Source organism: Oryzias melastigma, linkage group LG5 (genome assembly GCF_002922805.2).
Source record: "Oryzias melastigma strain HK-1 linkage group LG5, ASM292280v2, whole genome shotgun sequence".
In the NCBI taxonomy this organism is placed as follows: Eukaryota; Metazoa; Chordata; class Actinopteri; order Beloniformes; family Adrianichthyidae; genus Oryzias; species Oryzias melastigma.
Genome location: NC_050516.1, coordinates 571,871 through 588,391, shown reverse-complemented (window position 1 = coordinate 588,391; position 16,521 = coordinate 571,871). Strand labels below are relative to the sequence as shown.

The following is a 16,521-nucleotide window of genomic DNA, read 5'->3' as shown; positions in this document are numbered from 1 at the left end:
ACAGAGGTATAAAAATGAAACAAAGCCTATAAATGAAATCAAACATAATAATTTCAGAGTTGTTTTTTTTTAACTGTTTGGAAAAGTGAGCTGATAGAGTATCCACTCATGAAAACAGACCCATTTCGCATATAGGCAAAATGTGCTTCAATCATTTTTTAAACCATATTAAATCACCATATAACACATAATGGATGTGTCTTGTATTTTTAAAAGCAATAGTTTCCTATTGCTCTCTTATTGAGGTAATAGCAAGAGAAAGAATGTTGTAACAGCTTCATGAACTTGACTTTCACATAAGAAAGACTTATGCTTCTTATGTTACAATTTGTAATATATATATAATTCTTTTTACATCAAATGCATAGCTACAGCACTAAATAATTATTATTTTTCTTCTTTGATACCTCCTATGTCAATGTAGGTCCTATATACTTTTCTTACAGAACTTGAAAACCTAAATGAAAATGTTTAAAATTAAACTGCTTCTAGCTAAAATGCAGAGACTGGAACACAAATAGTAATTATAAAGATTTCAAAAGGGACGTGAAAGCAATTAAAACTTACTTTTTTGGTCTACATCTGAATCACATTTTATTGATTTGTTGGTAAATTACGGACATAAATAATAGGCTACACATGTAATTTTTTAGAATACTTCCTCAAAACTCTTTTATAACATGTAACCTTGTACTGTAAAGCGAAACTGAAAATTTAAGCTTTAGACTTTGAGACACATCTGTTAAATGCAAACAAAAATGAAACAAACAGTGCTAATTTATTTTTATGTTGTTTTTTTAAGCTTTATTTTGACATTTCTTTACAATTGAAAAAAATATATGTAAAAAGTTAAATAAATGCCGAGCAGTAAAACAGTTTTTTTTCCAAAACGGTTACTGATAGTCTATAAATGAACTTTTTTTTTCTATTAATATCAGTGATTACTGATCATATAACCTGGAGGTGCTGGTGTGTGTGTAGTTCATTTATAAGAAGTTCCAGTTTGTTTGGTGCGCATTTACAAACTAACGACTACATTACCCAGAAATCTTAGTTTCTTCACGCTGGCTCCCTCCCGCTCCCTTCGCTCTGGGAGTGTTTCCCATTTAAACACACACAGTATTGCCGAAGATGGCGGAGAGTTTGTAGAGGTGTAAAAGAAACTGATGTAGTCAATGAAAGCAGCAAAGCCGGTGAGTTTTTGGAAATGTTTTTGTGATTCTTTCGTGCATATGCTATTTATCGCGGTCTTCTTGAAAGTGTGAATGGGCAAATTTGTTAGAGAAGCAGTTGTTGTTGTTTCGCCTCCGAGGAGGCAGTATTTTTTTAAGCTACCGTGTTAGAACGAGCCCTCTAATCACTCCATTTGTTGTTGGATATTGTTTTAGCGGCCTTTGGATCATCATATAACAACACGAGCTTAGTTAACATTCACTTAATAACGCGGTAATTATTTTTGATTTTCGTTTATTTTCTATTTTGACGTTTCCAGTTTCCTAGTCGCAAAGTTTACGAGATCCTGGCTCTGATTCGCTGTGGTGCTGGAGCTTTACTCTTAATTCTCAACATTGTGTCCCGTGTGTGTGTTTTAAATCCCAGGGGTTTGACTCTGTTGAGGCACCGAAATGTATTAAAACAAAAACAAACACAAATGTCTGTAGTATTTTTATCTACAGTATTTTTTATCGTTTACCAAAAACTCCCTCCTGCACTTGGAGAGTTCAGCTCTGACTGGTGAAGCCGTCCTGTGCTACCGGTTAGCTCTAACGCCGTAAACTGTGCTGTGAAAGAACATTTCTGTGAATTTATTAACACTTTTTAAGCTTTCAGACTGAACTGACTCAATTGAGTAATGTCTAACTACACGGTAATGTACTTACTTTGGATAACATTATTTTTTGTTAATATTTTTTTATTTGATCAACAAAAATAAGTTGGAAAAATAACACGTTAGCTATATTTTAAGCCAGTTTTAGCTAACCTTGTCCGTCATCACTGGATATTTTTGATGCACTTTCCCCTAAACCTTGACGCTATTTCCTGTTGTGTGACGTACTTTTATCAGATACCACAGAGGAGAACAGCATTGAGTTTTTAGCAATGCATCTTGGGTCATAGCTGCTGGTTTTTAAGGGCTTGAAGTGGGCTCATCATCCTGCTGTTTTTTATTTTATGAAAAGAATAGTAAGATGGGATAATCCAGAAAGAGTCTTTATTAAAAATTCATTCTTGCAATTGCATTTCAAACGATTCCACAACATAATAGTTAGTCCGACTCTTGGTACTTTTCAGCTCGTTATGTCAGTCATGAAAACATACAGTGTTTGCTAAAGTAAGAGCAGTCGCCTTGATACTGAAAGCAAAATCCAGAGGATTCCATGTCCTCCGTTTGTTTATTTCATTGATTCAGGCTCTTATTTTGGTTAGTTTTAGGAGTTATTTCTGTTTTTTGTGTCAATATAAAAAAAAATCTTGCATTTGTAGTGATGCTATTAATCAAATCTAGATCCAATTACAATCACAGACGTTCTTGCTTTCCATTAAGAAAGGATATTTACTCAAATGAATTCACTGTTAAAGGCAAAGCTAAACCACAAATGTGTTACTGGTACTCTTCTGTGGTAAGCAAGAGTGGCACAGTGTGAATTTGGTTGTAGAGTTCAAACATAATAGAATCCCACAAATCTAAACAGTTGCTCCGAATTACAGTTTTAGACAAAAGAAGGCCTGTAGAAAGAAATTGTGCCCTTCTGACTTACTCATACCAGGCAATTTGTACTGTGCCAATGCAAGCTTTACCTAAGATTTAAGTTTCCTTGGCTGCTGTGATAACTTCATTCTCTGCTTGGACACAACTGGGCAAACTCCGTTGAAGATTTGTATATATTGTGATTAATTCATTTACAAGATGATCAGTAATTCTATCAAACCAGTTACATGTCATGTGTTAGTTGCTCCAAAAGACATAGAAACAACAAAGTAAACCTAATTCCAAACATGTCTTGCACACTTATTTTTGACCTGTGACAGCAAAGTACCCTTTCGTTTTAAGCCAGGGCATTAAGTGCTTGTCCTGGCTAAAAGGACGCACAGTCCTTACTACTACTCACTACCCCATCACCTTATTTTGTGAGAAATTATGCAGTAGTTTGCAAAAATAACAGCAGTTCTGGGGGATGTATCAGAAAAGAAAAGAGAAAAAACTTTTTGGAACTAATATTTCTCCACTTACAGTATAATGTGTGAAACAGTGTCACCTCTGGTCAGGCCAGATTGCTATAAGCAAAGGGAGATCTAGTGAAGGAGAAGTTGGACCTGGTGATCAATTGTAGATTGTAGATCAATTGTCTGAGAATGTCTGTAAGTCACTTTGAGTTTTTGTTATTGTCTGGTGACTAGGATTATGTCATAACTGTTTTATTGGTGCCCATTTTCAGCTGGCAGAGCAGGTATTATTGTAAAGTGGACCAAACCAAACAAAGGTGTGAACCTTTTTGGTGATTCTAGTTTACAATCCTTGTCTAAAAGCACATAAAGTGTGCTGGCTGAGCCCCCTCTTTAAAAAGAAGTAAGCAGATATTCTTAGAGAGCACAATCAGGTGAAAGCAAAAAGATGTCTGTTTGTCATTCCAGAGAAACCACTGAGATCTACATGTTTTGGCTGGTTGAAGCCAGCCTGGCAAGCAACTGGATATTTGATTTGTTTATGTGTTTCTATTAAAAGTTAGAAAATTGTTTAGTGTCTTTTTACATACAGTATAAAGGAGAAAGTGAAACCACAAATTGTGTAAAAATGGATACCATTTTTCTAAATGGTGCTGATGGCAGTTTTCTGCCATTTCTACCCAAGCTGAGCTTACCTATCTTCATCTTCAGTCTCGTGGCATCATTCTGTTAATGGTAGTGGTATTTTTGTAAGTGGAGGGCTATCCACTGTGGGAACCTGTCCTGTGAACGGCTTCTGGTCATATTCTTGGCAAATGGAGCCCCCTGTCCCCCATTCTCTGTTCTTTTATCTACCACTTTCTTGTTCCCTCACACGGGCTGTCAGGCTGTGTTAACAATGAATCAATCTTTGGAGGAATTCTTTGACTGCAGATGGGGCGCAGAAGTGACTGGGATCTATGGCTTTCACTCTTTGTCTGCCATCCCCTGCACTCTCAATAATTCATTAACTTATCACTTTTTCTCATGAGCCTGGGAGAAGTCTCCCTGGGGTGGCAGACTCTGAAGTTACACCAAATGATTGATAATGAGGAGAAATTCAGAGGGATTATATTAAACTTAAATGTTTTTAATAGGAATCAGGACAAATACCAACTGGTATATGGTTTAATACTATACTTAAGATGTATATTTATTGAGAAATTTTGCTTTTAGAGAGTTAACACATAAAAAGACTAACTAATTTCCAAAAAGTCAGAGGCCTGCTTTTGAACTTGTGCGTGTTTTCATAACCAGAACAACTTGCCATCCGTGTGGTGTAAAAGGCAGAATACATCTTGAGAAAGTTAGCAGTCTAGAGAACTCAAGACCCTTTTTTGAGTTCAGCCATTTTTAAAATGTTTTGTCTCATTGGATCTGCATACAGTGATGGAAGTCCTTCTGCAGTTTAGTTACTGAATGCTGACAAAGAATAACACTGTTTTTGCTTGGTGTCTTTATTGAGGTTGACTGTTTTTTTTATTTAGTTGACGTCACTATTGACCGCATTCTTTAACTACAGTTTTTAAGCCTTATGTAAGACAAGAAAACTATGTTGGTAAGCACTGGGCTAAATAGCTGCCTCTTACCTATGTTTTTTATGATTAATGGTTGTCATTATGAACAGTCGGCTACCCAAATTCTACTGAGTTTTCACTCTGGTCTTAGTATGTTTTTATTAAATGCAACTAAAAAGTATACAAGATTGTTCCCTTCGTCTTAAACCAGTAAACTTGTCGATACTAATCTTGTACTTGTAGCTGGTCATGTTGAGTATATAGTATTAGCTAATATATTGAAGCTAAATGTCTACTTTTTTATACATTTATTTTGGTTGGCTCAACTTCTGGAAACATCTTGTTACAAGTACAGATCAAGGTCAGTCATGGTCTTAGAATGATCAGCTTAAGTCTTAAAGGTGCACATACCACATGATGATTCATTGGTGGGACAAACTCAACAGGTAAGTTTGCTTTTTCCATCTACCTCATACAGCTAAATTTAGAAATGTCTGCTCAACAAGACAGTCATGATTCCAATGCTAAAATATTTACTCACTTAGCTGAAACAAGTAAGTGTGTAACGAGAGCTCCTGAAACCAGACAGAGAAAGCCACATTCCTGGTTTACTTGGACCCAGGTTAAGTGGGGCAGTTTTTTCAACTGTGTTTAAAGTTGGATCCTATTATTCCCCCTGTGCCCTGCTTCATCAGCTCTGTGATAGAACACGAGCGTGAGCTTAGCTCTGCCATACGTGCGTCTTGAACACTCCTAAAAGCCAAACAGACAGCCTGAAGCAATCATTGCTCCCAATTCTAGTTTATAACCAGCAAGGATTTCGAGCAGTTTTCACACAAGTCCCCATTGATTGGGTGAGGGTAAAAGTTTACAAGGAAAGGGAGTGCCAGCAGAGTTGCCCCCTCCCTTTCTTACCCTTCCTCTTTAACTTCAACTCCCCCTTTAACTTTCGTTCCCCTAGCTGAAGAATGCTCGTAAAGTGGTTCACCTGAACAAACCATCGGGGGGTAGGACCCAAGCCAACTTTTGTTGTAAAAAGTTAGAGCTTGTTTGTGTTTTGCTCCTTCAAAAATGTGTTTGAGAGAGGCTGCAAGGGTGAAAAAAAGTTTGGTTCATGAGATAACTACTACCAGATGCTCTGCCTGTTATTCAGCATAAAGGAAAAGTGAGGCGTTGGTAAGAAGAGGAACAAAAATGGAAAGGAACTTGTGAATAAACTTGATAAGTTTGGCATGTCAATTTTTTTTCTTTATTTAACCAACTATACATAAAATATTATATTTTACTCTTTCTAATATGCATTACCCTTTTCACATACTATGAAAAACAATTTTATTTTTTATTTTAATTTGAAGCAAAGTCAGTGGATTCACACACGATGCGATTTGCCCAGCAGAGGCGTAAAGTTTCAATGTTAAGTCAATGTACAGGCGCAATCTGAGGTCTTGCGGCGTGGTTTAGATGTCGGGCACGATGCTGTTGGGACTCTTCTTTGGGCACGTGACGTTTTCAGTAACTCGATCAAAAGGTTAGAAATATAGACTAAATATGGCTGGTCGACGCAAGGATTTTTGTCCTGAACTTCCAACTATTTTCTTACATCGTGGGGTTGCCGAAGACTGTCTAGGGTTACTGTTGGGCGAAGGGAGGATAGACCCTGGACAGGTCGCCTGCCTGTTACACAGCCCATACAGCCCGAGCAACTGCACCCACAGAGCTGGCGAGCAGCATGGCGCAGGTTCCGGTAGAGCTAGCAAGCTCCGTTACCCAGGGGCCGACAGAGCTTACAGGGTCGCCACCCCCGGCTCCCGGTCTCTGGACAGCAGAGATCGCTATACTGGCCTGCCGGTGGTTAGGTGCCGTCATAGCAGGCACGATCACTCTAGCTCTATGGGGTTTTTATGTCTTAATTTTCATCAAGAGAAGAATAAAAAGATCCTCCAGTCTTATTTGTATTTTTCCACTCTTAGGTTAATGCTTAAACTTTGCCACAGACAGACAGAAGTAATGTTTTAAATGGCCATAACCTAGGCTCAGCTCTCGCTGCAGGAGTGAAATACACAGCACCGAGAAAGACTGAATGATCTGGTGAACCCAGACACGACGATGTGCTTTCCAAGGCCTCTGTAGAGCTTTCCAAAACATATGAACCCAAATTACTTGCTCAACATCATGCATGTTTTCCATGACATGGCAATGAATGAGTTCCAGAAAAACATTGCCGGTTGCTCCGCGGCCAGGGCGTCAAGCAGTAAATCTGGCATGCGTCAAAAGAGAGGTGGCAGGTGCGAATCTTACAGGCAAACCGCGTCCAGTGTGAATGCACCACTATGAAACTGGTAAGACCAGCAAATTAAAAAAAAAATACAGTTTGTGTCTTTACATAGACTACTTAATAGTGATGTAATATAAGTTCGGTGAAAAGCATTTAAATTGTCTTTGCTGATATATGTTTACCTGATGAGTATAATACTGACAACCAAAAATTTGACATATTATTACCAATTATTAGGGCGTTGTTGGAACCACCTTCTCCATTAACTCCTCCCTCCCTATAATGCAAAGAATTTGAGTAAGATTGTTTAGTTTATAATGTAACAATAGCTTTTTTTAACTAAATGGTTCATGGAAGCCTAATAAGTAGCTATCATGCTTTTAGACGCCTAACACTGTGTTGTCTCCAGTTGTAAGAAGCCTGTTTTCTGTCTAAATAAAACCATCTGTTTAATGCTGCGTAATGTTTTCAGCATTTTAATTTCTTAATTTGCCTCTGAGACTCCATTGCTTCTCTGTTGTGTCTGAAACAATTCTTTCTGCAACTGTCGAATATTTATTTTGACATAATTTCTGGTGGATTTGCTTTTATACCGTCTGTGCACAATTGTAGAATAAGTTGTAGAAAAGTCACCTGGCAGATGTCCTTTATCATTTATATTGATTTTAAATTTAACTTTGCTTGTAAATACCTTAATAAAATGAATATTTTAAATGGTAAACAGATAGTCCGTAACCTATGTGCCTACTGTACTGCATGAACAGATACAACACAAATGACCACAAAAATAGCCAGTAAAAGTTTGCCTGTGGAACAACACATAAACAGGAAGTAAGTCTGATTCTGTTTCAAGGCTTGTCTGTAGTTATTGATGTTGGAGTCCCTCAATTTCAGGTCTGCTTGACTGTAGCTGTGCTTGGCCCTACTCTTTACAATTAATTCAGACAGCTAATATGGTTCAATCATCACAGAGCACTACAATATTGTCTGTATGACTTTTGGTATAGGATAGAAATATGCTTCAATTACTTCAATGTCCTACATACAATATGTTTAAACAGTAAAATTATTGTTTTTTTTTGTTTTTTTTTGTCTTAGACTTTGTGTTTACATTGCAAGGTGTCTCGCTGCTTACATCCTTATTGTTCGACAACTGTGTAACGCTATATCAACTGGCACACTAGGGCAAATTTTATGGCCTCAAGGATTTGCGTGAATCAGCCAATACCACATGGTTGCAGAACCCTCACCGATCCATTGGTTGATCAATCAAGATTTATCCTCACTTGTTTTGCTTAAACTTCATAACTTGTGAAAGTGACTGTGAGGGTGGAGTTAAAAAGCAGAATTAAATCTCTACATGTCAAAGTAGATTTAGACATGTCTTTGTTAATAAATTAATCACCTTTCCTTGCCTACACACTAGGACAAGAGTAGTAGTTTGAAAAATTATTTTATTGCATTTAAATATATTAATGTTAAACACTTGACATTGAACTATACAAAAAAAAACACAAATAACTTCTGCCAGTACCATTAAAGCTTAGCAATTTGGTTTATCTTAAGTAAGGCAGCACCCTTTTAACAATGTAAGATAATAATTTACAACAATTTAGAGATGATACTCTGTCACCAGTCATCAGTATTTTCCCACAGAACTTCCCCTCCATAGTGAAACTGCACATGAGTGCACATCTTTCTTTGACATATATGGAGCAAAGGGAAATGCAAACTGGAATAAAAAAATACAATGCAGCCATGGTCAGTAAGCCTTTAGGTTTTTGGTTACATAGCTTTAGTTGGTAAATGTCAGGTACTGACACACGTGCCATTACTTTACATCAGGTATATTTCAGAGATAAGCAGCTCAAGAAACATTGATAGTCGATTTGAATTGCTCCTTTTTTATTCCTGCTTTTATCTGGGGTTTTAAAAAGTCTGTATGGAACCAACAGACTCCTTCTCAATTTTTTGTTGTTTGGATTTTGTAGAGTCACTGAAATTGATTCTTCTCTGCAGTTTTGTACACAGAATTAATCTTTTTTATTGTTTTTTTTTCATTAAGGGTACAGACTCGTGTGCATCTGCTGAGTCGGGCTGTGTTTTCTTTTGCTTCCTCCCTTTCAGTTCAAACGACTAGATTAACAGTACAGGCTTAATGACTAAACAGATGGAACATAGGGCAATGTCACCAAAAACAAACCCGCATGTTGGATTACAGTGGGCATTTGTGTGCACGTGTGTCCTCATATCTTTGTGTCCAGTCAAAGGGTTCAGATTTGATTTAGAGTCTTTAACAGGTGGTGGGGGACATTTTCAGCACAAATACATGTTTTTCCCTCATTTTTTTATCTTTTGAATTTTAGCTAATTGTTTTTCAACCCCAATGAATAACTTCTGTTTATATGTCATGTAAACACACTTTTAGTTGTGTGCAAGGCATTGTGTATCGAAGCCATGATCACATCAGAATGAAGTTAAAGGGACTGGAACTGAAACCAAAGACTGAAATGACATTTAAGCTATTGTTGAGCTTTAAATCTTCCTCTTCCCTTTTTATTTTTTTAAACACGTATTTCCCTAGATTTGAAATCTAAGGTTTCAATTACTCTTGTATTAATCCATTTTTTTTTTTTTACTTTTCCATTTTTTGCTCTCCTTCTTCTGCTCTCCTTTCCACCTATGTTTCGTCAACACATAAAACTGGCCATTTAAAAGAAAGGAAAAGAAGTAGTAAGGGGGGAAAAAATGGAGATGGGAGGGGCTGAAGTTGTGAAACTGGCGTCAGCCCATCCTTTGAGTAGAATTCTTTGGGAGGGTCAGAGTTCAGGCGCTGCAGTGTGGGGCTGTGATTGGCTGAGGAAAGGTGAAATGAAAACCACAGTAAACTTTTGACCCTGGCGCAGCAGCACTACAGGAACGCCCAGGCTCAGCTCTGGCATGGTGGAACAGAGCCTGCTCTCTTCCTGTGTTTACTCCACCAATCCAACAGGGACAGAGTGGAGACGAAGAGGGGGGGCAGAGAAAAAAGGCGGAGAGAAAGGCAGAAGCACACGAGGGTGGAGGAAGGGAAGAAAAACTGTTCAGATGTAAACATATAACAAAAGAAATTGCTTACAAGCAGCAAGTGTAAAATTGTTCTTTGCGTTGACGTCATGAATTATGTAATTACACAGGGGTTAAATTCATTCAGGTTAGATTTTTCTGTGCCTACAAAAGAGGAGTTTGCTTCTGTCGCTGACATCAGTTGGCCATTATGATGTATGCTGATTGAGCAGTGAGGATGCTGGCACAAAATCCATTTCAAGCTTTTGGGTTATAAACTATTTTTGTTTTTTACATTCACTGTGAGTTACCACATTTGTCTAAAAAAAAAATTTTCTCCCAGTGGATTTCAGTCAGTGTATTAGTCGTTATCCACTGGCATTTTACGGTTTGCAGGGAAGTGTAAATTAGTTGCAGATGGGTTGCAACTAAATTTTTCTTCCCTCATCTTTTTTTTGTTTCTCCTCAGTACTTTCCATCTTGGTTTTCTAGTTTTTTTTTTTAAATCTACAAGTGCAAAGACTTCGAAGCATGTAGTAGAGTTGAGTTTACTTCTCTTTGTTTATGCTTTAAGCTTTGCTGCCTCATCGTCTTCTCACATTTGCATCACGAGTACAGCTTTGAAAGGTGGGCTTTATTCTTCACTGGTTCTGAATTGAACTCATTCACTTCATTTTATTTTTTATTTTACTGGACTCTAGAGTGCAACAAATTTAGGCGCACATACAAACTCATTTCTCAATGGTGCAACCAATAAAAATCTCAGGTTGCTCCAGTGTGCCAACCTGGTCAAGGTAGAAAAAGAAATATCTTGGTAACTAAAAGTATCCATGAGGTTTAAAAACAGACATTAAGCCCATATCGTGGTCTAACCCAATCAGAGATGGTGAAAGGTGCTAGTCCACCTCTAATTGGCAGATATTCCTGTATGTGTGCAAACACCGTTTGCAAACGCTGCGGTCAGAGAGAGGTGAGGAGCTAGCTGTCTTGAACACAGGTCGACTGCCTGTGTTTAGTGGAGAAAGGATAAGAAGTGAGCATGAAACAGTAGTGGTTGTATTATTGGGTAGTGGCGCAAATGAACAAAAGGCAATCTAAAATAAGTATGATCTGTCACACTTTGTATAGATACACACAATGATCAAAAAACTCACCGTACATGGCTGACTTTTTTTTCTCAGATTGATCATTTCTGCACAAAAAGAGGAGTTTTGTTAGATCTGGACCACAATCAATGTTTATACTATACATTTAGGGGGTGCTTATTCTTTAATACTCCATCACCTCTCGTTCTTTGTTTTTATTATGATTGCTTTAAAATGATTTAGTGTAGTACAGTATACATTTGTATGGATCAAAAACACCTTAGTAGTACAGTCTAACTTTCTGCTACCCTGCTGATGAAGTGAAAAATAATTTGTATGCTTATGGTTTAGTGCAGATCACTTTTTAGAATATAAACTGGTTCTCAAAAAAGATAACTACTACTATGTGACAGGGAAAATAATGGAAAACTGTACACATACCGGTATACACTTAGATGGGTACAGGGTTGATTTAAGTTAAAGTTTTCATACATTTAACAGGTTCTACCACACTATAGGGTGTGTCAGATCACAGGGTGCACCGTAAATGAATGGTCTATTTTTGATCTTATGTCATATGTAAGGCCCACTAAATTACGAGGTGCACTAAGCAAGATAAGAGTCACAGATACATTTATCAATTAGTTCAACTTTATTACTTGTGTTCACAGTAATTCTAGAATTTGTTTGTGACACACTACAGGTTTTCCACTTTACCGTATTGACTATACCTCTAATTCACGACCTTATTATCAACACGTAAAAAAACTGCCTTATACCTCTAAAATAAACGTAGCTGTGACTACGCCAAGTCCGGCACTGTTACGTTGGTGATATTAAAGTGTTAGTAATGGCCTGGGACAAAGCTAAAATAAGTATCCAGATATATTCCATATGTTCTAATGTATCAAAAATAACAAATAATTACCGTTGACAAACGCAGGTTTTTGTAAAATTTGACAAAATCAACGACAAATCACACTCGCATTTCGCCCTGCTTCAGAATCGGCTCGATTTGGGTCACGTGATGCGTTGACGTCACATGAGTGAAACAGCGCCAGCAGCAGAATGCAGGCGGACCCGGAGTGTCAACAGATACATGTATGTGTGTGCGCTGCGGCAAAGTTGAATTCTATAAACATCGGTGTTATGGTCCGACGGAGTATTAGGGCCACCAAAAAATAAATAAATAAAAAAAATTATGATTTTTAAAGTCGTAAATTTACGAGATTTACAATCGAAATGAGCCTATTGTGAATGAACACTGTGAGCAGAACCAGACCGACTAAACTGTGAAAAGCTTCTGATTTCAACAGGTAAACTGAATGTTTAAAACATTGCACATGTTTGGAAGTTTCTTTGTTTGATTTGCAGTTTATTAATCATTGATGGTGGCTTGCAGGATCTCTGCAGATCCGTTGATGAAACCATCGACACTCGCAGCGGTCCACCAGTCATTTCTTCCTCCGTGAAAGATCAGATCTCATTCATTTCTGTGTGATGCTTTCATCTGAAGAGGAATCGTTTTCGGAATTTTCAGTGTACTTAGCTAACGTGACAGACTGTTGTCATCCCCTGTTGTTGTTGTGTGTTGAAACGGGACGATTCATGTGGAGAACGGGGCGTACGGAGCACTGTTTACATTCTCCTTTTTTTTCTGCGCACGTCAGAGACATGCAGTAAGGTGGTGAAAGAGCTTCTGGGTATGTGAATAAAGTGATTAAATAAGTGAATAAATAAATAATAATAAAGTGGCGGACGGTCCTGCAAACATGTCTCTAAGCTCTTTATTTTGCATATGAAACTCTGCATTACCGACCCGGATAGTCAGCGTCATTGATGATTTGATTTAGAGTCGCCAAAAGGTTCCGATCTGTAAATAAAGCTTCACGTGATGCTCCACGTCTTCCAGCTTCGAGCATGGCTCTGATAAACTGACAGCTTTCGTTTTCATGGGCATTGTCAGCGTCACTGTCAGTGTCATTGCCAGATTGTGAGCTCTTACTTTACGCGCTGCCGGCTCAAATTGATAGAGCTTTACAGTCCTCAAACCACAAACACCCGGCGCCTCTGAATCAGCGTCACTTTCAGAACAAATGTTTCCACAATCTGAGTCTGAAGACAGAATTGTGGACCTTGAAATATCGCCGCTATCGCTAGCTCCGACACGCAAAGGAGAAGCCATCTTGCTATATTGACTCTGGTTACGTCACACGCACCACGTGACCAAAACTGAGCTTTTTACTCGGAAGAGACAGGTTTGCCAAATTTGGCCTCAAAAATGCCGTTTTATTTCAATATTTCTTGCTCAAAACACGCCAAAACATTTGGAAATGGTAAATATAAGGCGAAATACAGTTAACACCGAAAATGACCCACAACCCCATTACTAACCCTTTAACGTATTTACAGTTAGTGTTGTTTACAATTCGTTAAAAAAAAACAAATTGATATTTTGACAGAGTGCCCTAAGTGCACCGTAAAGTGAGAAAAATATGATGCTTAAAATGTAAACGAGTCAGTTTCAGTAACATTCATATTTACCAGCTCATTAGCTTAGTTCTCTGTAGATTCTCTGTTGAAAATGCTTATATTTATTATCTGGTCTAGTTGGTGTTTAAAAGTTGTAGTCTGTCCTGGGCATTTATTGACAAATTCATTTCTCTTAGACTTTTCTTTTCAGTTTTTTTTTTTTTTCTTTTAGCGTAAGCCGTTTCCATTTTTCTGATTTCCTTTTTAACATTCTTCAAATGACACCCGCTGGCTGGAACTAGTCTTCAAAAAATGATGGATAAAATACTTCTTGATAAAAACCAGATGAAAGCATCTACCAGTCATTTAGAAATTCTACACACTAAGAAAACAAGTGACTTGGTGAGGATAGTGCATCTGCCATAGTTTTGGTACTCTGATAAATTAAAGTAATTCTCAGTTGTATTATTTCCGTAAAGGTATTAAATTTAGGGATTTACAAGAAGTCATTGGTTTCATGATACTTGAGAAAGTTTGACCTGTCTTTGACAAATTAAATGCCAGTCACATTCCTTGGATGAACTTGATCTTGTCAAAAAGTAAGTTGGCTAAATTATTTTAGTTAATATTACTAGATACTTGAATTTGACATATATTAGAGTGGCTAAAGGCCAGAGTAGCAGCAGTCTGAGTCAGTCAGAACCAAAATAGCAAGGACATTCCTGCACAGCCTGAAATAAAGCCTGCAATCTGAGCCACTCGAGACAAAGAGTGGCAGGCCTAACAATAAACATTGGCCCACCCAAAACAAAGATTGGAACAAGTAGGGCACACACGCACAATTATAACTTCCCCAAACGTGAATGTTAAAGCTTTTGTGATGTGTTGAGCTCTGCAAGAACACAGTAAAAGGTACATTTCCAGAACATTAAAACCTACAAGTAAAATCAGAAAATAATACAAAAAAAAAAAACTTTTTTTTTTCTTGTCTTTTATGAGAAACCTCTGCAAAGTGCAATATTTCTATAAGTTATGTTTCCGTGCATTCTTTGGCAATATTAATTTTGAGAGAATTAAAATGTTCTTTTTTTGTTTAACAGATTAATAATGAAAGGTAATTATGCAAAAATGTCTCTTTATCTAATGCTTTCTATTTTTCTATTGGACATGGTTATTCCTGTCCTCTCTCTGTGTTCAATACACATTTTCCTACTTTAAAGCTTTACTTTTGTAGTTTAAAGTCATCCCATGACATTTGTTTAATTAAAAAAACATTCCCAGTAGTGTTTTAATTATGATGATGAAGTTTTTAACCAAAATCCCACAATCTAGAAATTTTTAAAAAGCCATTTTACATGTTGATCTGAAGCCTCTGTTTAATCAAAATCTCCTCTGAGGGGGGCGTGGCTTTTGGAGCTAAGCTGAGCTGAGCACCTCCATCCCTGACCCCCACCTGTCTTATAATGATGGCTCTGTGTCATCATTAGAATATGATTCTTGGTTGTGGGTGAGACTGACACAGAGCAGCCTGCCCCACTCCCCGTCGTTGAAGGATTTGTTTGCACGCTCACGTGCAAGCTTATAGCCTCAAGCTAACATTAGTGGCGCAAAATAATGACAAGCAATATTGGATCAATCCAGTTGTACAGTTAGCAAGAATGTTTAATGCTTATCATGTCTTGTGACCTAATTGTGACCAGGCCAGGGTGCGCGCAGAGGGAAAGGAGAGTTGGCCACACCCATTTCAGTAGTAGAGTCATTAGTCTGAGCTTTTTCTAGTGTTCAGTTTTCTTATCCAACACGATTTGAATTACAAAATACTAAGAAATGCACTTTTTATCATAAATTCTTTTAAATATGTTTTCTACTATGAAAAAAAGGTACAAGAACAGTTAAAAACACAAAAAGACTATTTTCATTGGAGTGGGTCTTTAGCCAATTAAAAAAGCTTTCTGGTCGACACTGAAGAACTGAAAGTTTGTTTTACAGAAATGGAAAGAAAATATTTGTTTTGTCTTTTAAAAACATCAAGTTTATTTTTCCCAGCACCCCATCAACTTCCTCACACTTTACTAAATCATCAGCAAAAAGTGAGAACTATCAGCCTCCCAATAGTTCTTTTCTTTTTTCTTCTTTCAAGTCTAAATGGGCATTTTTTTCACTCTTTATATATCCTCTTCCCTCACTTTACCCCAAGATTTGCATTAAACCCATTTTAAAATTATTTAATTGCAGTAATATTTGGCAAATACAAAATTTGTCAAATTTTCTAGTGTCTCTAGCTGCTTCATTTTCTTCTCATATTTTACTACTCACACCCCCTCAATACAGTTAATAATGTTCTCTTCATCTTTGCAAAAGTTGAAGAGCATCCATTAAAAAAAAAATGAAGCTGCTGGTCAGCCTTTTGATTGTGTCACACACATTTATCACTAAGCTTTGTTGAAGGAAAACCTATATTTCATGAACAATTTTTTGCACCGTTCCAGAATCTAACGGAGCTCATTTTGTTGCATTCAAGTATGAAACCATAAAATTTTGTTGCAGACAGGGATCTGTAAGTTTAACTTTTAAGTTTAAATTTGGTTTGGATTTGTTTGGACTTTAGTAGTCCTCCTACCAGAGCAGTTTTATCAGTGCCAAAGTAAATAGTGCTACTTTTAAACCCCTGAAGAGCTTAAAAAACAGGGTGCACAGGTTTGGTTTCTATGTCCCAATGTTGTTTTTGTCTGTGGTGTTTTGTTGGATTAGACATTGGTCTCTGTTAAAGCATGCTGTCAGTGGCCCTAATGGTATTGGCAAAATCTTTCCCTTCCAAAATGCTATTATTTGAATTAAAGACTCACTCCAATGGAAATCATGTTTTTAGCATTCTCGTGTGGCATTTTTTTTCTTGATGGTGGACATGTATAAAGAAAATTAA

The 16,521-nt window shown here is 37.3% G+C and overlaps 1 protein-coding gene across 1 annotated transcript in view; it reads left to right on the top strand.

Moving 5' to 3' along the window:
- The first annotated feature begins 1,057 nt into the window (after positions 1–1,057).
- The window catches only part of LOC112145243 (nuclear receptor coactivator 3), a 35,100-nt gene continuing 19,636 nt past the window's right edge, over positions 1,058–16,521 (top strand). Inside the window, exon 1 of the mRNA XM_024270373.2 lies at positions 1,058–1,193. The gene's annotated coding sequence lies outside the window, so the exon portion shown is untranslated. The remainder of the gene's footprint in view (positions 1,194–16,521) is intronic.